This window comes from Pelodiscus sinensis, chromosome 2 (genome assembly GCF_049634645.1).
Source record: "Pelodiscus sinensis isolate JC-2024 chromosome 2, ASM4963464v1, whole genome shotgun sequence".
In the NCBI taxonomy this organism is placed as follows: domain Eukaryota; kingdom Metazoa; phylum Chordata; order Testudines; family Trionychidae; genus Pelodiscus; species Pelodiscus sinensis.
The window spans coordinates 68,087,356-68,110,355 of NC_134712.1; the positions used below are offsets into that span (position 1 = coordinate 68,087,356).

Sequence of the window (23,000 nt, forward strand, 5' to 3'; positions counted from 1 at the left end):
ACCAAAGATGATTTTAGATGGGTATCACAAAGCATCTGTATGCACTTAGTAACATCATTGCAAATTGCTCACTTGCCAGAGGTTTGAATATCTGCCAAGTGGAACAAACCCTTTGTGTGTACATCATTAGCAGTCCCCCAGGTAGGGCAGATCTTAGACCCTGGAGACCAGATCTCTGTTATACTCATTCATCAGTTCCAAGGTGAAACAAAGAAAAAAACTGGAGTTTTTTTGTGTCAATGTGCTTAAATGAACTCATCCAAAGCTATGAAAACTCCACTAACTTTAATAACCATCCTAAAGAGTCAAAGCTACAGGGAATTAACTACAGGGAATTGCTCTGCTTTGCTCCCCGTCCCCCTGGTCTACAGACCAGGGGGCCGGGGAGCAAAGCAGAGCAAAGCCGCGGAGCACGCGGGCAGCGGACAGCCCAGAGGCGTCTGGGCTGTCCGCTGCCCGCATGTTCCACCGCTTTGCTTCCTCTCCTTGGTCTGTGTGCTACAGATTGCTATTTAATCTGCTATGGTACTTTTGCATTTAATGTAAACTAGCTTATAGTGCAGCAATAGAGGTATCTACATAGACATATATGGGAGATGGAGGACTGTCTCTTGAAAATTATTTTCTTAGTTTTCTTTATGAGTTTTTAACTCCACATAAAAGATGAGTGGATGGTCATGCTTCAAAAGTCACTTCTCCATTTGAATGTCTACCACATACAAGCTTGGTCTTATTTAGTATTTTGGAAGAAAAGTTGGTAATGAAGGATCTGAGGAATTAAGGTATCATGGGTATCCCTGCCTCCCTGCTGCATTCTATTTAGATTAATAATTGATGCTTTCATGACTGTATAAAATTAAATAAAAATGAACTGGTGGCTCATATTCTCTTGCTTGTATCCACACACTTTCATTTCCTTTCTGGGTGGGTGGTCTTGCCTGCTATTACAGTATCCATGCATGGTAAACTGAGTACAAGCTTTACCAGACTGAATGACTTCACTTCAAATTCTTCTAAAAATGCAGTAGCAGATATTTAAGCACACAGGTCTGGATGTAACATTGACAAACTTTGTATTCAGCAAGTTCAGGTTTGCAAATTCAGGAGTTTTCACTTTGGTAAATCAATTAAATTTGGCATCAATGTTTTATGAGATGGAAGGGCGGTAGAAAGAAATACAATAAAAAAAGAGAAATATTTTACTCCATAATATAAAATGTAGGCCAATGATACACCACTGCCTGACTGCACTTGATACCCTTTGGGAATTTGGCTGGTGGTTTTTAAAATAGATGTAACACTTATTCAGTGGTTCAAGGGTGTAAAAGAGATTCTGATGCTAAATTCACTTGGCAATTGCCATTGGCATAGACAAATGTCTGCACCTGTGACAACAAGGTTTTAAAGTTTTTCTGTAGGCATGAGTGGTAACATAAGCAATCCCATTAGGGCTTGCTGCATTTAGCATTTTAGTGAATCACAGACACTTTCCACCTCCTCATTCAACCACGAGAGAGTCATTTCAGAGGAGAACACTTCCTACCAAGGAAGTCATTGTGCTTAATGAGACTGTGATTTCCCTTAGCTGGCTTGTTTTCTATATAAAATGATACTAAGCTCTTAGCTTCAGATGCCTTCCATCTAGTTCCCTCCTGAAAGGTTTGGTGTCCTCTCTGGAAGCTGCATCTCCCTCTCATCTAGCCAACTTAACTTGTTAACATCCTAGCCCGTGGGTGGGCAATAAAATGGTGGTGGCTTGCCAGGATTAGCCCCTGGTGGGCCACCACCACTATATTTACCTGTGCCTTCAGAGGCACTGGTGATTGCAGCTCCCATTGGCTGCAGATCACCATTCCCGGCCAATGGAAGATGTGGAAAGTGGCGTGGACTGCGACACCACTTCCTGCAGCTGCCTTTGGCTAGAAACAGCGATCTGCAGCCAATGGGAACTGCAATCTCCCGTACCAGCAGAGCACACTTAAGGTTGTTCTGTGGTAGTTGTTTGATCAGTGAGGTCTCTCTTTCCAGGCAAAGTACACATATGTCATGCTTGATGCTTTAAAATCTTCATTTCCTGATTTTGTCTTTTTGTGCTAGGTATGTTATAGAGAGAACAAACTTAGCCCACACAAGGTTATGTTTTTGTATACTAATTTTATATTACATATCTTTAACATGTTAAAGGGCTTGGCAGTGAAAGGAGATGGACACTACTGCATGGTAAAACATAGAACAGTGCAAGTTTCTGTGAAAAAATTATATTGATTTACATATAAAAACAGCTTGCATTTTTGAGCTAAATACAGCAGAATTGGAACAGAGAAGAAATAAACTCTGCTAGTGCCACAGTGGAACTGTGAGAATGTGACCCACTTCAGAAATCTATCAAATCAGCTGACGCTCTGGCTATCTTGGCCACGTCCCCCTTTTCAAATGTTGGCATTGAACTGACCTTCACATAAGAGGACTAGTGTCTGTTTTACACATCTAAGACATGTCTTCTAGTGATATCCTTGTCCCCAGGCAATTTGGTCACTTTGTATGCTGAGGTGAACTGCCAGTCAATTTAGCGGAGACAGTTTACTGCTTCTTCAATTAAGAACCTGTTCTTGCAATTTTCTGTAATAACTACAAAATCAGGGCCTAAAACTTCACAGGTTCTTCCACTTTCTTGAATACGTCTGTCTTAGAAGTACTCCAAACTTGAAATTTAAGGAAGAGTTCTGTTTCATCACATAGTTGGACTTAATCATGACAAAGCAATAAACTAATACTTACATTTCACTGCATTACACCAGGCACAATGTCAGCTCCTTAAGCTCATTTCTCAACTGAGAACAATTTATTCACAGAAAAAACAGTTGTAAAAAGGCATTTTAGTGAAAGGATGCAGCTCCTCAGGAGTGAGGGCTGTTAGAAAGCTGAAAACAAGTTTAAACCCTTTCTCCATAAGTCTATTTGTCTCAATATGTTTTCGAGCAGGAACCCATTATCTAATTTCTTCATAATAATGTAATATAATAAGAGATTGTTTTGACTAAAGGAAAGATTTTGTTTTCAGTGGGAAGCAATAGTTTATTGTCGTCTCCCAGAAAAACAAACTCAAGTTAAATATATGCAGACCATTGCTTCAAGATATCACTATTTGTAAACCAAACTCATCTTCCCCATTTTTTCATATACATTATTAAACCATGAATCACAAAAATCAAGTAATATTGTCTTGGATTATGCAGCCAGTTTATTAAACAACTATCTATTTTAAAAGAATGACTATAAAATAAGTCCAGTGCTCTGAAATAATATTTTATATAATGCTTTCTATCTCATTGTGTTTATGAAATTTCATTTGTTAAGTGCAGACTAGTACTTTATACTGAAAAAGAAAGTGTATGATACATGCAAGCTGAGGAAATTACTACAATGAACTATCTTTGAGACAAATTATATAAGTGTCAGTGAAGATATAGTGGACCACAACATAATACAGGAATTATAAAATGCTAAGTGTGTCTAACATTGAAGGAAAAATTATATAGTATTTGAGAAATGGCACATAGGTAAACTATATCATAGTGCAGAATTTATTCTAGTGTGTCCTAATGTCTGAGATTTTGTGGTTTTGAGTGAGGCTTTAGAGAGGGAGTTCTCCAGGTAGAGGAAAAGCAGATACAGGACTCTTGAGGGAAGTGTGTACTGTGTTTGGGGCTTTCTTGCTGTGTGCTGAACTTGTGTTTGTGAGTGAGGGTTGGTTTTGTTTTTCTTTGTTTTTTCCCGTGTTTGTGAGTGAGGCTTTTTTTTTCCCACTTCCCCTTTGCCCTCCCACTGCCCTTCATGGAGTGTGTGCTGTGATTGGCAGGTGGAAACTGTTGGCTTCTAATTAAAGTTTGAATTCTAGAAGCCTCTGCTGATTGGCTGAGCCTGGTAGGGAGAGGGACTTTCAGGCACTCAAGGGCTTTATAAGGCAGTGGGCAAGCGGCCAAAGAGCTTGCGAACAGGTGAGTGCTAACAGGGAGTTTAGAGAGGGAGGTGGGAAGGGGGTGAGGTTCTCTTGCCTTTCTTTTTAAATCCCTTCTCCAGGACAGCAGCGATGGATGGTGATAGGTCTGCTGTTGTTACCTGCACAACATGTGTCATGTTTGTCTTCCTCCCAGAAGAAAGAACGGATTTCATCTGCACTAAGTGCAAGCTGGTTGCCATTTTGGAAGAAAAAAATAGAGGACCGGAGGCCCAAGTGTCGACCGTATGCTCGATCAGAGAGGATGAAGACTTCCTCGATAGAAGGCAGCATTTAATCCTTCAAGCACAGCAGGCGGAAGAGCCAGAGAGAGCAGTACATGACCAGGAAGAGAACTGGCAGCATGTAACTTCTAGAAGGGGAAAAAGGCCAGCATGGGAATCCCCCAATGCTATAGAGGTAAGTAATCACTTTCAGGCTCACCCCACAGGCTCTGCAGTGTTAAATGCTTTGGAAGGGACCTCACTAGGAAGAAATCGGAAGGGAACACCATCTACTGGAAGGCATGGGATGCACAGTCCTAGGGATGTGGGTTCCACGGCCACCACCCCAAAAAGAAAATGACGGGTGGTGGTGGTCGGGGACTCCCTCCTAAGAGGGACTGAGCCATCCATCTGCCATCCGGACCTGGAATCTCGAGAGGTGTGCTGCTTACGGGGAGCTTGCTTTCAGGATGTGACTGAGAGGCTTACCAAACTGATCAAACCTTCAGCTTGCTACACCTTCCTGCTTCTCCACGTGGGAACTAACGATACAGCCAAGAATGACCTTAAGTGGGTTACTGCAGATTATGTAGCGCTGGGAAGAAGGATCCAAGAATTTGAAGCGCTAGTGGTGTTCTCGTCCATCCTCCCTGTTGAAGGGAAAGGACTGGGCACGGATCGTCGAATTGAGGACGTAAATGCGTGGTTGCGCAGGTGGTGTCGCAGAGAGGACTTTGGTTTCTTCGACCATGGGACTCTGTTCCGGGCACAAGGATTGTTAGGAAGAGATGGGATCCACCTAACGAAGAGAGGAAGGAGCCTCTTTGCAGGCAGGCTTGCAAACCTAGTGAAGAGGGCTTTAAAATGGGTTTGTCGGGGGACGGTGACCAAAACCCTGAGCAGAGTGGGTAAGTCAGATACTGGGAAGAAATGCAGAAAGGAACGAGCAAGAAAGGAGGACCCCTGATTCGAATGGAGAAGACAGGGTGATCAACTGGTTATCTGAGGTGTTTGTACACTAATGCGAGAAGCCTGGGCAACAAACAGGAAGAACTGGAGGCCCTGACCCAGTCCAAGAAATACGATTTAACTGGGATAACAGAGACTTGGTGGGATGACTCGCATGACTGGAGCACTGTCATGGAAGGGTATAGACTGTTCAGGAAGAACAGATGGGAGAAAAGGAGGAGGACTTCCACTATATGTAAGAGAGCACTATGTTTGCTCTGAACTCCAGTATAAAGAGGGAGAAAAACCTGTTGAGAGTCTATGAGTTAAGTTTAAAGAGCAAACAGCAGCAGTGATGTTGTGGCTGGTGTCTGCTACAGGCCACCGAATCAGGTGGATGAGGTAGATGAGGCTTTCTTCGGATAACTGAGAGAAGCTTCCAGATCGCAGGCCCTGGTTCTTGTGGGGGACTTTAATCACCCTGACATCTGATGGGAAACCAATATGGCAGTAGACAGGCAATCCAGGAAATTTTTGGAGAATGTTGGGGATAACTTCTTGGTACAAGTGCTGAAGGATCCACCCAGTGGCCATGCGCAGCTACACCTTCTGCTCACAAACAGGGAGGAACTAATAGGGGAAGTAGAGGTGGGTGACAACCTGGGAAGCAGTGACCATGAGATAGTAGATTTCAGGATCCTGACCAAAGGAAGAAAAGAGAGTAATAAAATACACACCTTGGACTTCAAAAAAGCAGATTTTGACTCCCTCAGAGACCTGATGGGCAGAATCCCCTGGGATGCTAAAATGAAGGGGAAACGAGTCCAGGACAGCTGGCAGTATTTTAAAGAAGCCTTATTGAAGGCACAGAAAGAAACCATCCCGATGCGTAGCAAGAGAGGCAAACATGGTAGGAGACAGGATTGGCTTACCAGGGAAATCCTTGGTGAACTTAAGTACAAAAAGGAAGCTTACAAAAAGTAGAAATTTGGACAAATGACCAGAGAGGGGTTTAAAGGTATAGCTCGAGAATGCCAGCGGGTTATCAGGAAGGCGAAAGCGAAAATGGAATTGTGACTGGCTAAGGATATGAAGGATAACAAGAAAGGTTTCTACAGGCATGTTAACAAGAAGAAAGTGATCAGAGAGGGCTTGGGGCCCCTACCGGATGAAGGATGATGTGGGGGAAAGCTGAAGTACTCAATGCTTTCTTTGTCTCTGTATTCACGGACAAGGTGGGCTCCCAGACTAATGCGCTAAGTGATGCAAGATGGGATGAAGATGGACAGCCCTTTGTGGATAAAGAACAGGTTAGGAACTATTTAGAAAAGCTAAATGTACACAAATCCATGGGTCTGGACTTAATGCATTCGAGGGTACTGAGGGAGTTGGCAAATATCATTGAGGAGCCTTTGGCCATTATCTTTGAAAAGTCGTGGAGATCGGGAGAAATCCCGGATGATTGGAAAAAGGAAAATGTAGTGCCCATCTTCAAAAAAGGGAAGAAGGATGATCCAGGGAACTATAGGCCAGTCAGTCTTACCTCGGTTCCTGGAAAAATCACGGAAGGGATCCTTAAGGAATCAGCATGGATTCACAAAGGGAAAGTCATGCCTGACCAATCTGATTAGCTTCTATGAGGAGGTAACTGGCTCTGTGGACATGTGAAAGTCAGTGGATGTGATATACCTTGACTTTAGCAAGGCTTTTGATACGGTCTCCCACAATATTCTGGCCAGTAAGCTAAGGGAATGTGGATTGCATAAATGGATGGTAAGATGGATAGAAATCTGGCTAGAAGGCTGGGTCCAGCGCGTAGTGATCAACAGCTCGATGTCAGGATGGTGGTCGGTTTCTAGCGGAGTGCCCCAAGGTTCGGTTCTAGGACCGGTTTTGTTCAATATCCTTATTAATGACCTGGATGAGGGGATGGATTGCACCCTCAGCAAGTTTGCAGATGACACTAAGCTAGAGGGAGAGGTAGATATGCTTGAGGGAAGAGATAGGGTCCAGAGTGACTTAGACAAATTGGAGGATCGGGCCACAAGAAATCTGATGAGGTTCAACAAGGACAAGTGCAGAGTCCTGCACTTGGGACAGAAGAATCTCAAGCATAGTTACAAGCTGAGGACCAACCAGTTAAGAAGTAGTTCTGCAGAAAAGGACCTGGGAGTTACAGTGGATGAGAAGCTGGATATGAGTCAACAGTGTGCCCTTGTAGCCAAGAAGGCTAATGGCATATTAGGGTGCATTAAGAGGAACATTGCCAGCAGATCCAGAGATATCATTATTCCCCTTTAGTCAGCTCTGATGAGGCCGTATCTGGAGTATAGTGTCCAGTTCTGGGCCCCCCACTACAAAAAGGATGTGGATGCATTGGAGAGGGTCCAGCAGAGGGTCAAAATGATTAGGGGGCTGGAGCATATGACTTATAAGGAGAGACTGAGGGTGTTGGGTCTGTTTAGTCTGCAGAAGCGAAGAGTGAGGGGGGATTTGATAGCAGCCTTCAACTTCCTGAAGGGAGGTTCCAAAGAGGATGGAGAGAGGCTGTTCTCAGTAGTAACAAATGGCAGAACAAGGAGCAATGGTCTCAAGTTGTGGTGGGAGAGGTACAGGTTGGATATTAGGAAAAACTATTTCACTAGGAGGGTAGTGAAACACTGGAATGGGTTACCTAGGGAAGTAGTGGAGTCTCCATCCCTAGAGGTGTTTAAGTCTCGGCTTGACAAAGCCCTGGCCGGGTTGATTTAGTTGGGATTGGTCCTGCCTAGAGCAGGGGGCTGGACCTGATGACCTTCTGAGGGATCTTCCAGCTCTATGGTTGTATGGTTTATGGTTTATTATATCCATGTAGCCTTAACATTATTTTTAAAAGTGGGTTGGGTTTTTCTGTAAATAATTTGAGTTCTATTTCCAGAACACAGACCCCCGTTTGAGAAAAGCATTTAATCAGCAGACTAATTGTTTTGAGGTGCTTTGCTGAACTGGGGCCATATGTGGGTGCTGGTGGGAAGGAGAGAGCCCAGTGTCTGTTCAGGGATGAGAAAGAAAACAGTCAAAATTGAATGGGGACCAGAAGACTGTGTGTCAAGGCAGAAGAGGAGGATACAGCACCACTTTTTAGTCTCCCAGTCTGACTACTGACATATCTAGTAGCAATTAGATATGTATTTGTGCATATGATTCAATTAGAAAAGGATTTTCCATTTGAGCTGCTAATAACTGCATGAACAAGTTATTAAATGTTGCCAAAACCAAATGAAAAGAGCTTATGTTGCAGAAACCACATCCATCCTTTGCTGCAAGTCATATCCAAAAGGTTAGTATTTCTCTTAGTACTATTTTGTTTGATCTAACACATTTCAATATGGAGGAAATGAATTTGGAGCAGGGATGCAATCTTGTATACAGCTTATGCGTAGTGTAATCAGGACATGGGTTTCACATTCTTATTTACATTATTAAGAAATTATTCCTGTGAAACTGTCTACTATGCCTTTTGTAGTAGTAATAGAGGAGTAGAATCCCTGCCATTGGACATTAGACAGGGTCCAAAAGCACATGTTCTTGAAAGTCATCAGGCTTCAGGCCTTTGAAGTTGCCTGTACTGGGTAAGAGAGCTGGAGTTGTGAATGCAGGGAAGTCTTTGCAGCTTGCAGTGCATGCTCCTGCTGGTGCTATCCATGCATGCGCTCTCCCTCTAAATTCTGGTGATGCCAGAGCATTTTTAGAGACGCACATAAAACTGGCTTAGCATAAACATGCGGGCATCTTCTAGAAAAATATTACCTTCTATCCATTTCTGAATAACTAAGAAGGATTTAAGCAACTAAATGCCAGTAAGTTCTGGAACCAAGTCCCACTAGGATTCACAAAGTCCTCATTCAGTTATCGCTAAACATTGCAGATACGTAATCACTTGGCACCTGCATTTTTGCAGTCAGCAATCAGATATCTAAAGCCCCAGAGCAATGTGTGACCTGTGGGGAAGAGAATGTTCCTCTGCTTCATTCTCCTGTGGGACTCATTCCAGTACGTTCCGAGCTCCCCTGGTGGCTTGGATCCCTATAGATAATATAAAATGGCTAGAGCAGTGTTTCTTAAACTGTATTCCACGGCACACCAGTGTGCCATGAGGCAGTCGGAGGTGTGTCGCGGAGAACAACAGAGTTCAAAATGGCAGGGCATTAAAGGGGCAGGTGAATTCCCCCTCCCCTGACTTTTTTTTTTCCCCTCAACAAAAAATCCTTGGTGTTTCTCAAAAAAAAAAAAAAATGTTTGGTGTTCCTCAATCTTAAAAAGTTTGGGCTAGAAAGAGAGATGGGAGTGGGTAGAGGAAAGGAGGGCTTTACTCATCTCTTATTGCCTAGATGCTGAACTCAGGCTTTGTCAATCCCAGTGATTTTCTAGGCTCCCAGAGGCTAGGCATGGTGATGCTCAGATATTAAAGGCTTTTAGCTGAAGAGAGAGAGAGATCAAATGCTTTAGGATCAGAGAATTTTCTCTTCTGTTCAAAAAAAAAAAACTCAGCAGAGACAGATTTCTTAGACTGTAAAGTTGCAGTTCAGATAAAAGGACCAGATTCAGGAATGTTTTATGGACCATTCATATACTGCAAGGGCAATTTTTTCCTGTAGTACTTCCATGATAAAGTTGCAAACAATGGCCAAGTCACTACAACAAAGAGAGTGAATAGTGTTGAACCTGCAGTGTTAGAAATGTTGTTCTAGTGCCATGGTGTCCAACCAGTTCTACTGCTGTAGAGAACTAGCCACAGTCAACTGGCCAAATAGTCATATTTTTCAAGCCATCTAGCTACACTCAAATAGCCCCATGTAGCGAGGCTAGCATGTTGGACACCATGGTTCTAGTGGTAGATTCCTCCTGCATGGTTATCAATGTAACTGAAAGTTAATCCTATTTATAAAAGGCAAGGAAGAAGCCAAAGTCTAATGTCCTCTTTGGGACTAGGTTTGGCCTACAAGGTAAGTTTGTAAAAATTTAGCCTATTTTACTGGGCAGGGCCTGCTACAAAACTTTAATGCTCCCCTGGCAGTTCCTGTAGTTACTCAATCCAACCAGGAGGTCCATTCTCTTCTGCTGATTTTCACTGCATTTTCCATTTCACTTAAACCAGATGAAATTGGAATAGATGTTTGACTCATTGTAATTCAATGTATTGAGGTATTGTCTGGGATATGAAGGAGAAGTTACTGAAGAAAGTGAATGACGTGACAGGACCTATAAGAACGATATACTTGCTATTCTGGGAACCTGTGGGAAGGAAGGAGAGATGGAGTCTGGGATGAGAGGCGAGTACATGAGGCTCTGCAACAACTGGGGACAAAAGTATTAAAATTAGGTTCACTTTATTTTTGGATTGAAAATGTTTGGGTCACTGAATAATTTACTCATTGTAATGCCAAAGTATGTTGCATTCACACAATAGCACAGGAAACATTTAGCTTAATTTGCAGCAAGGGAGAGTTCTGTTAGATATTAGAGAAAAATTCTAACTACAGGGATAGTTGGCATGGTAACAAGTTAGACAAACAGCTGACAGGGATGGTCTAGGTATACTTAATCCTGCCTGAATGTAGCTGCATGGATTAGATGATCATGAGTCCCACCCAGCCCTACCTTCCCTGATTCTGTGTCAATTCACTGTCATAAAAGACATTTTTATTCCCTTCAAATAAAAGTAAAACTTCTGTTTAAAACTACATAGAAAAGACTCAGACCTGGAGTGCAGCACTGTCCACCCTCAGCCTTCAGAGCCACACAGAGTACGTGGTGCTCTGTGTTTGATTTAAAGAACCCAGGGCCACACAGAGCCACATGGAGTAGCAGCAGCCGTCAGCCCTCGGCCTCTGTGAATTGCCAGGCTCCTGAACAACTGCCCCTGTCTGATCCCCTGTCGGTAGGTCTGGAACCATTTTAATGTCCACATTAGAATTCAAAATAGACATTACTGTATTTCATCTCCTAATTCTTAATGTGGGTGATTAATTGTAGCATTATTTTTTCACCACAGGAATGAATATTCTTCAGCTGCCATTAAAATCATTCTAGGTCAACAATCATGTCTTGGAACCAGATTCTTTCATAGAGAATTTTCATTACTATTGTTTAGCCATTCATTTTATTCTACAGTCTGCTACATCAATTTTTAAACACTAATAATAGAGCAAAATTAAATCCAGAAAAGCAGTCCCTTCTTTGCTATACAAAAGTGCTTCCATTTGCAGAAATATGTTGTGAAAAAATATTTCTTATACTTTTTTCAGTGAGCATCTAAAGCGCAAACAACTTTCTGTTTACAAGAAAACTTTAATTGTATAATTTAAATACCATTTTCCCCAAAATTATCCTATTTATTATTTTGATTGTTTTAGCATTTTAATTTCAAGTATGAAAATAAATCCAGCTGAGTTATACTCTTCCTATAAAGTATTAGTCTTTTAAAATGTTTAGGGGACTAAATCAAATCCTACTGAAGTGAATGAGAATTTCTGAAATTTTCAGGTGGTACTTTCAAAAGGGTTTATAATGCGGTTTGTGACGGGCACCCTCTCTCCATCCTCCTCCCTCCCTGCTTTATGAAATGGACTTATGGACATGAATATACATAACTCAAAGGTGTTTTGAACAAATTATTTCATGTAACCCATCAATGTTCATGTCATGATCCAATGGTTCTGTTTATCTTACTTTGATGTATGTATCATTTTTGCGTATAAAATTAGACGTAAGGAATGGGGAATACTTTGTGGGTTTCTAATGTGTGAATGCAAGAAATGGGGATGTTACCCTTGATGTCTTGATGAGTAACTAGTAAACAATCTTTTTTGTCCCTAAGTCTGAGCAGTGGTCAGTAGGGAGTGGCCTCAGTTCTTTAACAAAAAGAATAGAAAGCAGAGGCTTAGGTCTTTTGGCTGGGATGCACCTGATGGAAAGGAGCCAAAGACCCCACAGTCAGGAAACAGCCCTAATTTGGAGGGGCAGCTGGAAAAGAGGTTTTAGGGTGAGTGTGAAGAGTTTGTACTGAGGTTTCAGTGTAGAATTAGCCAAGCGTTTTTGTTTCTTTTGATTTGTAAGTTACCTACTTTGCTCTGCCTGTTCTTGCTTGTTACCACTTAAATCCTACTCCTTGTACTTAATACAATCATTTTTATTTTCTATCAAACTCAGTGTAAATAATTATTACCTGGGAGGGCAACCAGTGTGTACATTCCCCCTTTCATTGTTAAAGGTGGCTTTACTCTTATCTAATTCTTTGGGGTTTGATCCCATCTGGGGAGTGGTATCCCAAGAAGCTGGGCCCTAAACTGCACACTCCTTGGAGCTGAAGTGGTTAAGTGCCTGTACTGCTTCTCGATGGGGGCAGGGACCTCAGTTCGGGGCCTTGACTGGGGGAGACCAGCGGAGTTGGCCCAGCAGGACCAGGTGGTGAGGAACCCCAGAGAGTGGGAAGACGAGTGGCAGTGGCCGTGTCAGCACCCCAAGAGTCACCCCTGAGGAGTCGTCTGTGACCACACCCCGTCACACTGTCCTAACTCCACTTCCACTGAAGTCAAAAGTAATACTGTCATTGAATTTAATGGAGCTGTAGTAAGCCAAGACAGATCACTCCTGAGTACTATAGCCATAAACTTTCATATATCTATAACTCAAAAATATTTTACCTATTTCACTAACCCTTAAAATGCACCCACAAAAATGGCAAGTTGCAGGTGAAAATTATTTAGATGTATTTCCTTACTCTCTGAATTGAAACTTAATGAAAGTTTTCTTGTAATTTTCAGATGGTTGTAGGGAGTACAGACGTGCCGTATTGAGCTTGTCTGTCAAAGGAAGGTAACTTTTATAATTTTATGGTGGTAATTTTGCTTGAGTACATATAAATTACATTTTGAATGCAACCCCGAGAGCCACTTATGTTTAGTTGCTGTACAGAGAGATTTCTAATACCAAAGGAAAACACTACAGAGTATGGGCTTATCAATTATTTAAAGAAAATATGAACAAAACATTTAGTTCCACAATACAGTGGGGGGTTGCATTAGCCTAAGGACATTTCTGAGCTACTGTTTGAAGTCCATCATTTATGAAGTCAGGAAAACATACCATTAGAAAAATACAGTTACTGTAGGAAAATGAGGCATAAATATTTTAAAAGAATGCAAATTCTGTAAAAATAAGCAAAACCATCTGGTTTAATGAGTGACTCGTGTATACAACATGAGAAAATTAACTGAGCACTGAAAGATTGTTATGTGATTGATTGAGCAATGGATTCCATTGTACACAGGCATATGCATGTCTTCTATATGCAAATTTATAACACTGAAAAATAAAAAAATGATGTATCCTTTCCAAGAAGGGCATCCTGTACCAAATCCTTTTTGGCCACAAAATCCGGGGAACGTTCATACTGCAACACAGCAAAGTCATGACAAGCACCCAGCTTTGGCAACAAAAAATGTACAGCTCAACAAGGGACTTTTGTCTCTCCCCGTCCTCTTACTGTTGACAATCATGCAGTGTGCACTACCATAGGCATTTTGTCAAGTCTATTGAACTCCATCATGTTTTCAGAGCCAAGCTAATGGAACTCCGGCAGGCATACCAGAAGGCAAAGGAAGCAAACAGATCTGTTGTTGCACCCAAAACAGCATGCAGCCACCACCTTGGGGATATGATCCTCCAAAAGGTCCAGCCTGCCAGAGAGAAATCTCCATCTCCCAGTCAGTCTACCACAGGCACAATCAATAACCATGAAGCATCAGTTTAGAATGTTGTTAAACTGCTCCTTACTGCTGGGCAGGTGCCCTATGTAAGGCTACATGAGCCAGGGCTATAAGGGGTAAACCACTTCACCTAGGATTACTATGGGTATTTTTACATTCCCCACAGTAATTTTCTGGTCTAGAAAGGAAGTCCCAGCATTCAGCATAAAAGGCAGCAGAACAGCTCAGTTTGGGCTGGTCTCTGAAGGAGAAGGACCTTCAGTCAGAGCTGCTGGACTCCACCTGACAGCAGGGGATGCAGACCCAGGAAATTTCTGCCACACAGTCCCTGAGGAACCCCAGAGAGATGTAGCTACAGGGGAAAAAGAAGACACAGCCACTTCATGGGAGCTCACCAGTAGGAAATGACCTGGGAGGGTGCAGGAGCAGACCCTTCCTCTCAGGTAAATTCGGCGTGTTTCAGCCTGATTTCTCGCTAAGGGAATGGTAGACCACTCTGCCACTCACAGTGCCATGGGTTGGGACCAGGTGGAGTAGAGTGGGCTCCCAATCTCCCAACTTATTGATTTGAGCTACCAAGGCATGTTGCCCTGCATTAAAGGACCATAACCTATTGACTCGGGCTACCCAGCTATGCTACCCTGAGTTAGAGAACCACCTGTAACTGACTCTAGCCACTAGGGTATAACTACCCTGGACCAAGGGTCATGGTTCGAAGACTAAGAGAGAGAGACTGCCAGCAGTCCAATGGCTGACTAAGCAGCATCCACGCCCTCATATAACCTCTCCCAAGTGATGGGGTGTGCATATTCCACAACACCATTGCTTTCAAGCAAATGAAAATTACTGGATGGACTTTGCCTCCACAGAAGGATTTCCATGCATAAAACATTGAATGAAAAGAAAGTGAGAAAACTATATGAGCTATAGAATATTTAATTCACAAACTCAGTGGGCCACAAACTCAGTAGCTTCAATACTCAGGTCTGGCTGAGCCCTACTTAGCAGTTGTATATTTCTTTTGTATTCCCATAACCCCAAGAGGCTATTTGGCTCCAGTCCAGTTGCTGGATTGCTAGAGAATAGCAACGTGTGGAGTAGAGCAGTCATAACTGATGGTATTAGCCATGAATTTCTCTCCCTTTTGGGACTTCTCAGCAGCTCAGTTGAAAACAGCTTTATAAAACCCACTTGTGCAGCATTGGTGGCATCAGCAAGAATTTGGCCCGATACAAACATTACACATACACACAAATATTACACACAAATTAGTTGTAGTAACTGAAGTTGTGGTATGACACACTCCACCCACCTAAAACCTTTAAAATGCAAATAAGAAATTAAGGAGAAAGACTTGAACAGTCCTTTCTACCTTCATATTGCCTACTATCACAGGGTGAGTATACCCAGCTGCAGGGAGAGCATTGAGCCTGTCAGGCCCCTCAACACATGCTCCATCCCGTGAACATAGCCCACAAGAGCCCCCAGTTCTCTCATTACCCTCTTTTCCCCACACAAGAGTCCGGCCTAGTGGCAAAAGTCAGTAGCTATCACCTGTCTGTGGGGCTATATGCGCCAGTAGCCCGAGGCAACAGCAATCCTGGGCTGCGTGGTAGTAGGGCCCAATGGCCCAAGACAATAGCAACCCCTGTCTTTGGGGTAATAGGGCCCAGGGGCCTGAGTCAATAGCAAGCTCCGTCCATGGGGCCAATGTCAGTAGCAACAACAGTAGTGCCCGCTTGGGGTTTAATAGGGGTTTAATCAGGGTGGGGGTCCCAGCCCAGGGCCCTGTCAATGGCGGGTGTGTCCCACCATTAGCTCAACAGGGAATCCACCTGCAACACGCTGAGCTTTCAGGCTTTCAATTCCCTGCCCTGGGCTACTTCCTACCTGCCTCACGGCAATCAGCATCTTCCCCACTTGCCTCCTATGGCCTGGAAGTTTCCCTGGCTGGTCTCCGCTGGCTGTCCTCCACTGTGGCATCCATCTGCTGCTCCTCCTCCCAAGCTAGGGCAGGAGCTCTTTCCTCTGACTGAGCTGCTCCACTGGCTTTTATATCTGTTCTCCAGTTGGAGCCTGCCCAGCAGGGCTGTGAGGGTGGGGCTCTCTCAGACAGGTAGGCCTGGTTAACATTTACTGGCTCAGTGCGGGGCTGGTACACCCCATCACACGCACAATAGTAGTGATAATGTGACTCCATGAGCTTTCTGCCTCCATCACCAACCTATACCAAAAACAATGTACCCCAACTTTATCAAAGCTTCAGTCTAAAAAAATCCGCACAGTAACCGAATATGCTTTTAGATGTTATGTTAACAGATCAACACAATTTGGCATTTATTCCAACTATGCAGGAAGTTATTCTACCTTAGTACTCCTCAGGTAACTGTTTTGAGTTTGAGTTCAAGTTCATAGAAGTAAATATATTTTTCATATCAACTAGGAATGGAGTGAACCTTATGGAACATGGCCATATATTACCACTAACTTTGTGGGCTATACAAAGATTGAAAGGAATGCATAAGTCTTTTATTTTCAGTACTATAAGGCTTTGGGTGCATGGAGCATGTCCATGAAAGTGTTGATTAGCTAGTCTCTTAGTTTTTTTAGGCACCTTTGATTTATTTCAGTCAACAGCTTCCCAGAGTCAGGGAGAAGGAGAGTTGAATACACCTGAGAGAAAAATACACTGCTGAAGCTGCTCCTGATAACACTGACCCTTCTGAAGAGTGTGAGAGAGACTGTAACATGTCCCAATCAATGTTATGCTGATTCAAAGTTATTGGAAGTAGACAACCAAGAGTATCCCTCCATGTTTGACACTCATGACATAATCTCTGAGATGAAGGGACTTTCCCTGAAGGAAACTGTGTCATCACTCACTTCCTTTAGGGTATGTCTACACTGAACAGTTATATCAGAATAAGCTATTCTGGAATAGTTATTCGGAAATGGCTTATATTGAAATAGCACGTCTCCACTGCAGGGAAGCCTCAAAATTAGTCCGACGTAGGCTTCCCTAATGTAAACATGCTATCTCAATTTAGAGCCCCAGGAAGAATAACATGGAATGGCCTTGGTGAGGGGCTATTTTAAAATAGCAGCAAGGGAACATCTACACTCGCCTTATTTCGAAATAGCTATTTTGGAATAGGTGTCATTATTCTTAGAATGAGGTTTACAGAAGTTAAAATAAGCCGTCCATTATTTCAAAAATATTTCAAAATAACAGAATGGCTGTGTAGCCGCTTGCATAGTTATTTCGCAATAACAGCCATTATTCAGAAAAAACTTTGCTATGTAGACACACCGTAAATGCTCTGCAGCCTCTCACAATTTTGTAGAAATTAGACACAGCTACAAAAGCCGTGTGTGTACCTGCATTATACCAGAAGGAATCCAGGGCCTACCGCATCCCTTTCTTCTGAATCCCTGTCATATTACTGGGTTGTAACAGGAAAATGTAGGTCATTGTTGCACCCACTATTTTGTGTTTCACCGATATCCTGTGCAAAGTGGGCCAAGTGAGGTGTCTAATGAAAGCTTATGTTATGCTGATTCAATATATGCTACTCATAAACTTGTATGGTTTTTATATGTAAATGTGCGAGTTAAAATTCGACACTTGCCAACAAGGACTTAACAAGTCTTTGAACTTTCTCACCCATTACCAAGACAGTTTCCCCAATTATCACCTGTAATACCATTAACTCACAAACATCCCACTCTCCCTACCTTTAATATCAGCAATTCACAGACACTTACCTTCCTTCCTCCCCCTTCTCACCCCCCCGCATCCCCCTTCTGTTCTGCAATGTGATTTGTCCTTTTCATATTTGTTCATTTTTTTTAATTGTATCCTTTGGTATATATGGTTGTGACTACTTTCTTCCACTATTTGATCTGAGGAAGTGGGTCTGGCCCACGAAAGCTCATCATCTAATAAACCATCTTGTTAGTCTTTAAAGTGCTACATTGTCCTGCATTTTGCTTTATATGTAAAGGTATGGATATTTTAAATGTCCTCTATCTGGGAGACAGCAATAGGCGCTGACCACCTATTGAGAGGAGAGGTTATTCAGTAAATAGCTATGCTAAGCAGCAATGCTGCATAGACAATGGCTCTCAAGGTTGCCAATGAATACCTGAGTAATGCGGGTGGGAAGCAGCAGACACATCAAGGCTGCTTGCCTAAGGGATTATGGACAGGCCACTTGTTCATGTGATCAGCTCCAGTTTGGGAGGTACCATCACTCAAGAGAACAATGGATTTCCCTCTGCATGTGCAAGATTATAAAAGGATCCTGGGGATGCCTCCCTCTTTGTCTTCAATGCTGCTCTTGACTTCAGAAGCATCCTTGTTATGGACAGAGGGCTGGGAAGGATGTATTGATGCATCCTAACATAGGATGTACTCCAGATACTTTTAAGCTAACATTTTGTTACGTCTCTGCTAACAGCCTGCATCAAGAAGTTGGTGATTAGTATATGTTATGTGCTTTCTTTCACAATCCTATTTTCAACCATCTCTTTCTTTTATTAATAATAAACCTTTAGATTTTAGATTCTAAAAGATTGGCAGAGTGTGCTCTTTTGGGTAAGATCTGAGGTATAAATTAGCCTGGTACTGTGGCTAGACCATTGGGACTGAGAGAACCTGTTCAGCGTTGGTGATATTGGGTTTTATAACCCCTTACCTGTGTAAGGTGCAGTGCTGTTTTTGGAACAGGAGATGCTGGGGTGTCTAAGGGGATTTGCTTGTGTGACTTCTTACTGCCAAGGTGGCAGCTGAAGTACTCTGTGTGACTGGTTTGGCACCTTATAAGGAGGTCTCCAGTCTTGGCCTATAAGTAGCCCTGGTTCTAAGTAATTTGCCCTTATTTGACCCTTTCAGCAGTACCCCAGACCACCTGGTGTATTATAACCCCTATCCCTGACAGTATGAAAAACCTCTCACAACATACATACATGTCATTGCAGGCACCTTCAAATCTGACAGCTATCATGCTGGCCAATGTTGGGGGTTGAATTGGTAATATCCAGTGCTACAAGCAGAAGCCTTTCTAGCTTGTCTGAAAAAGCCAAAGCCTCAAACTGAGAGCTGCCAGAATCCTATCCTTTGTAGAACAGCCATTGGGGGACACAGAGGTTACACTTAAATATGTAACAAATGCCCAAAATGTGAAGCGTGTGTGTTTTGCTTTTGAAAACTATAATTTACATATTATCAGTTTTGAAGTACAAAAAACTATATTTGAAAGATATTTTTCCGTGTGCATCATATGCACCAACCTCCCATCTCATTTATCAGCAACAGTATTTGACCTGCTTGACTTCTATATCCCTAACTTAGATTTAATTGCTAGCCCCTTTGAATATCAGTCACTGGATGGATTGCACAACTAATTACTCTTCAGTAGTCAAACACTGGAAATCAGGTATACTGGATTCTATTCGGAGCATGGCTTACAGTAGTGGCTAGAGATAACATAACCAAATTGGATTAAGTCACTCAAAAAGGCAGCACAGTGCAAAGATTAACATCACAGTGCATCATAGGAGATTGTGCCTATACTGACCTATCAGCTGTCTGATAATGAATTAAAAACAAAAATAAGGGGAAGGGAATGTGTTTCATCAGCTGATCTAGATTGCCTTTTGGGTTGGGGGTTATAAACTTAAGAGAATTGCATGGGAATTCAATCAGCAGTTAGAAGAGATGAGATTTCACCTGTCAGTTGCCTCTTTCCTAGCTCAGGCAACATGCCCCTAGGCTAGTTGGATATTTTCTGAATCCCTTTGTCTCACTGCTCCAGGGGTGAGTGACAGTACTCACAGCACAGCAGATCTGTCATCAAATTTAAAATCCTTTTGGCACACATTTTTTGTTATGGACAAAAAGTTTTGAAAATCTCTGTAGACAAACACTACTCATGCATAACCAATTATAAAGGAATAATAAAGGGCACAAAGGATGGGTCTTGGAGGGCATGGTTATACCAGCAAATTATTTTGAAATAACTCTCGAAATAACTATTTTAAAATAGCATGTCCACATTACAGGGAAACCTCGAAATTAGTCCAAGGCAGGCTCCCTTAATGTAGATGCCCTAACTCAACTTACAGCCCCAGAAAGCACTGGGAAGTCATTACACTAAATGACTCTGGGGAGTAGCTATTTCAAAATAGGAGCAGTGGAGCATCCACACTACCACTATTTCAAAATTCTGTTCTGTTCAACATCTTTATCAACAATTTAGATATTGGCATAGAGAGTATGCTTATTAAGTTTGCAGATGATACGAAGCTGAAAGGGGTTGCAATTGCATTGGAGGCTAGGGTCATAATTCAAAATGATTTGGACAAACTAGAGAAATGGTCTGACAAACTTGATGAAGTTTAATAAGGACAAATGCAAAGTACTCCACTTAGGAAGGAACAATCCATTTCATACATACAGAATGGGAAGCGACTATTTAGGAAGGAGTAATGCAGAAAAGGATTTAGGGATCATACTGGACCACAAGCTAAACATGAGTCAGGAGTGTGACGCTGTTGCAAAAAAAGAAAACATGATTCTGGGATGCATTAACAGGAGTGTTGTGAGCAAGACACGAGAAGTCATTCTCCAATCTGTACTGATCAGGTCTCAGTTGGAGTACTGCATCCAATTCTGGGCACCATGTTTCAAGAAAGATGTGAAGAAATTGGAGAAGGTCCAGAGAAGAGCAACAAGAAAATGATTAACAGTCTAGAGAATATGACCCATCAAGGAAAACTGAAAGAATTGGGCTTGTTTAGTTTGGAAAGGAGACGACTGGGAGGGGACATGATAGCAGTTTTCAGGTATCTAAAAGTGTGTCACAAGGAGAAGGGTGAAAAATTGTTCTCCTTGGCCTCTGAGGATAGAACAAGAAGTAATGGGCTTAAACTGAAGCAAGGGAGGTTTAGGTTGGACATTAGGAAAAACTTCCTAACTGTCAGGGTGGTTAAACACTGGAATAAATTGCCCAGGGAGGTTGTGGAATCTCCATCTCTGGAGATATTTAAGATCAGGATAGACAGACATCTATCAGGGATAGTCTAGATGGTACTGTACCCTGCTGTGAGGGCCGGGGACTGGACTCAATGACCTCTCAAATTCCCTTCCTGTTCTAGTGTTCTATAATTCTATAAAAATAACTATTTCAAAATAAGCATTATTCCTCGTGGAAAGCAGGTGTTATTAATTTGAAATAACCAGTCCATTATTTTGAAATAACAAGCTTGGTAGTGTGGAAATAACAAGTGGAGAGTCGAAAAAAGGGGAGCGTTTTCAAAATAACTTCCTGGTGTAGACGAGGGTAGAGAGTGTTAGATATCTTACACAAGGGTTACAGAGAAAAGCAAGGCAATCCAGTGAATAATCATTAGAGGGGATAATGTTTCTTTTTCTATCAATTAATTTTTTTAATCAAACCACCGTGAAAAATGTCAGTAATGTAGTACTCAAAAGCCTTTTAGCTTGAGGTTTCCCCCTCCCCCCCATTTGAATGACATTTTTTACAAAATTACATTTTAAAGGTGTCAAGATAAAAATTAAAAAAAACGTATCTGAACACCCTCAATAATTAGTCTATTTAAATAGCTCCAATAATTAGTGAATTATTATTGTATAACAGTTAGAAATGTGGTTTATTTCTTCCAGGGACTTCAGATTCCATCCTCTCAAGCACAATTCTCCAGAGATAATTATATTGTAAAGAAACTAGCATATTGAGAATTAAGACCCGATGTCACCATTTTGGCAATACTGGTGATGGCTCCAACTACCGGTATTATGGTATTTTTGTTTTACTTATTTTATATATAGTTGCTGTAAAGTATTAAATATATTGAATTAATGTAAATTTTATGTCAGTATGAATATAATATGAATCTCCAGCCTAGAATGATCTGCTCTTCCTTTAACTTCTATTAAAAATCTCGATACATCTGTTATAGGAAGATGATTTTGGAATCCTTTTGCTAAGAAAATTACCTCACGTAAGTATTATTTAAGGACTTTGGGACAATTTCACATCTAATGTAACCCATAGAACACACTTACACAGTCCACTAAACCTTGTGACTTTATATCAATCCTGGTTCTCTGATGCTTCTGACCCAGCCTCACAACAGAGTGACTTTATCAGAACCATGCTGACAGAGATAATGAAGCCAGTGGCACTCCTTGAGAACCTTCCCACTGCTGCTAAAAGGTGAAGGAGCACCAAGAGAAACAGAATACAAACACTAGTGATATCACATTTGCTTCCTGGGCTCCATGAAGCTAGTAGAAGATGATATATCCTCCCCCAAACCTTCCTTTCCCACCTTCAAGATCTCTGGAGAATCTAATATAACTTCCATATTCAGACCATGAATTCATTTTATCAGTCTCCTTTGCTTATAATATCCAGATTCCAATTACCCTGTTAACAGACCTTTTAAAAACCAAAATCTAGGATTTTTCACTGCCATTTTGGAACAGATTCCTCTGTCCTCTAAGCTGTCAACTATAGCCCAGAAGTGACCTTTTTACAATATCTATTTGTTACTGATCGCCAGATTTAACCATTTAAACACATTGTTTGCTTGTTAAACAATTCCACCCAAAGAGATGTTAAACAAACATATTCCACCCAAAGACATGCTGTGGTACCTACTTGGGCTTTGTGGACTGTTTTATGATTACTGTTTTCTTCATTCACACTTACGCTTTTTAATATCCAATGCACACAAGCCCATTTGCATTCAAAACAGGAAACTTTATAGAGGGAGAGTTGGAAAACTATGAATTAATTATGCTTCAAAGTTAGGAGGTCATGGGGTTTCAAGCAAAAAGAAGCATAAAGAGCGATGATAAAATGACTGGTTATATGAAGTTTTGTTCAGTAAAACATACCCCTGGGTTTGGTTTATAAAGAATACATTTCAAGTCTTAGGTTAGCAGAAAAAGAAAGAAGATTTCTGACTTGAAAAGTGCACAAAGACACAAAACTTAATGCACTTTTCAGGGGACATATAGTGTCTGCTGTTCCTTTACAAAGCAGAAACCCT

The 23,000-nt window shown here is 41.8% G+C and overlaps 1 protein-coding gene and 1 long non-coding RNA gene across 5 annotated transcripts in view; one reads left to right on the forward strand and one right to left on the reverse strand.

The window, feature by feature from the left end:
* Positions 1–23,000, reverse strand: part of SNTG1 (syntrophin gamma 1) — a 532,439-nt gene that overhangs the window by 133,643 nt on the left and 375,796 nt on the right. The window lies entirely within an intron of this gene.
* Positions 3,922–23,000, forward strand: part of LOC112547050 (uncharacterized) — a 47,955-nt gene continuing 28,876 nt past the window's right edge. Inside the window, exons 1-3 of one of the 2 annotated variants that reach the window (XR_003090798.2) lie at positions 3,922–3,998; positions 12,975–13,026; positions 21,607–21,741. This is a non-coding gene — a long non-coding RNA (uncharacterized LOC112547050). The remainder of the gene's footprint in view (positions 3,999–12,974; positions 13,027–21,606; positions 21,742–23,000) is intronic. The other variant, XR_003090796.2, reaches the window with a different exon arrangement.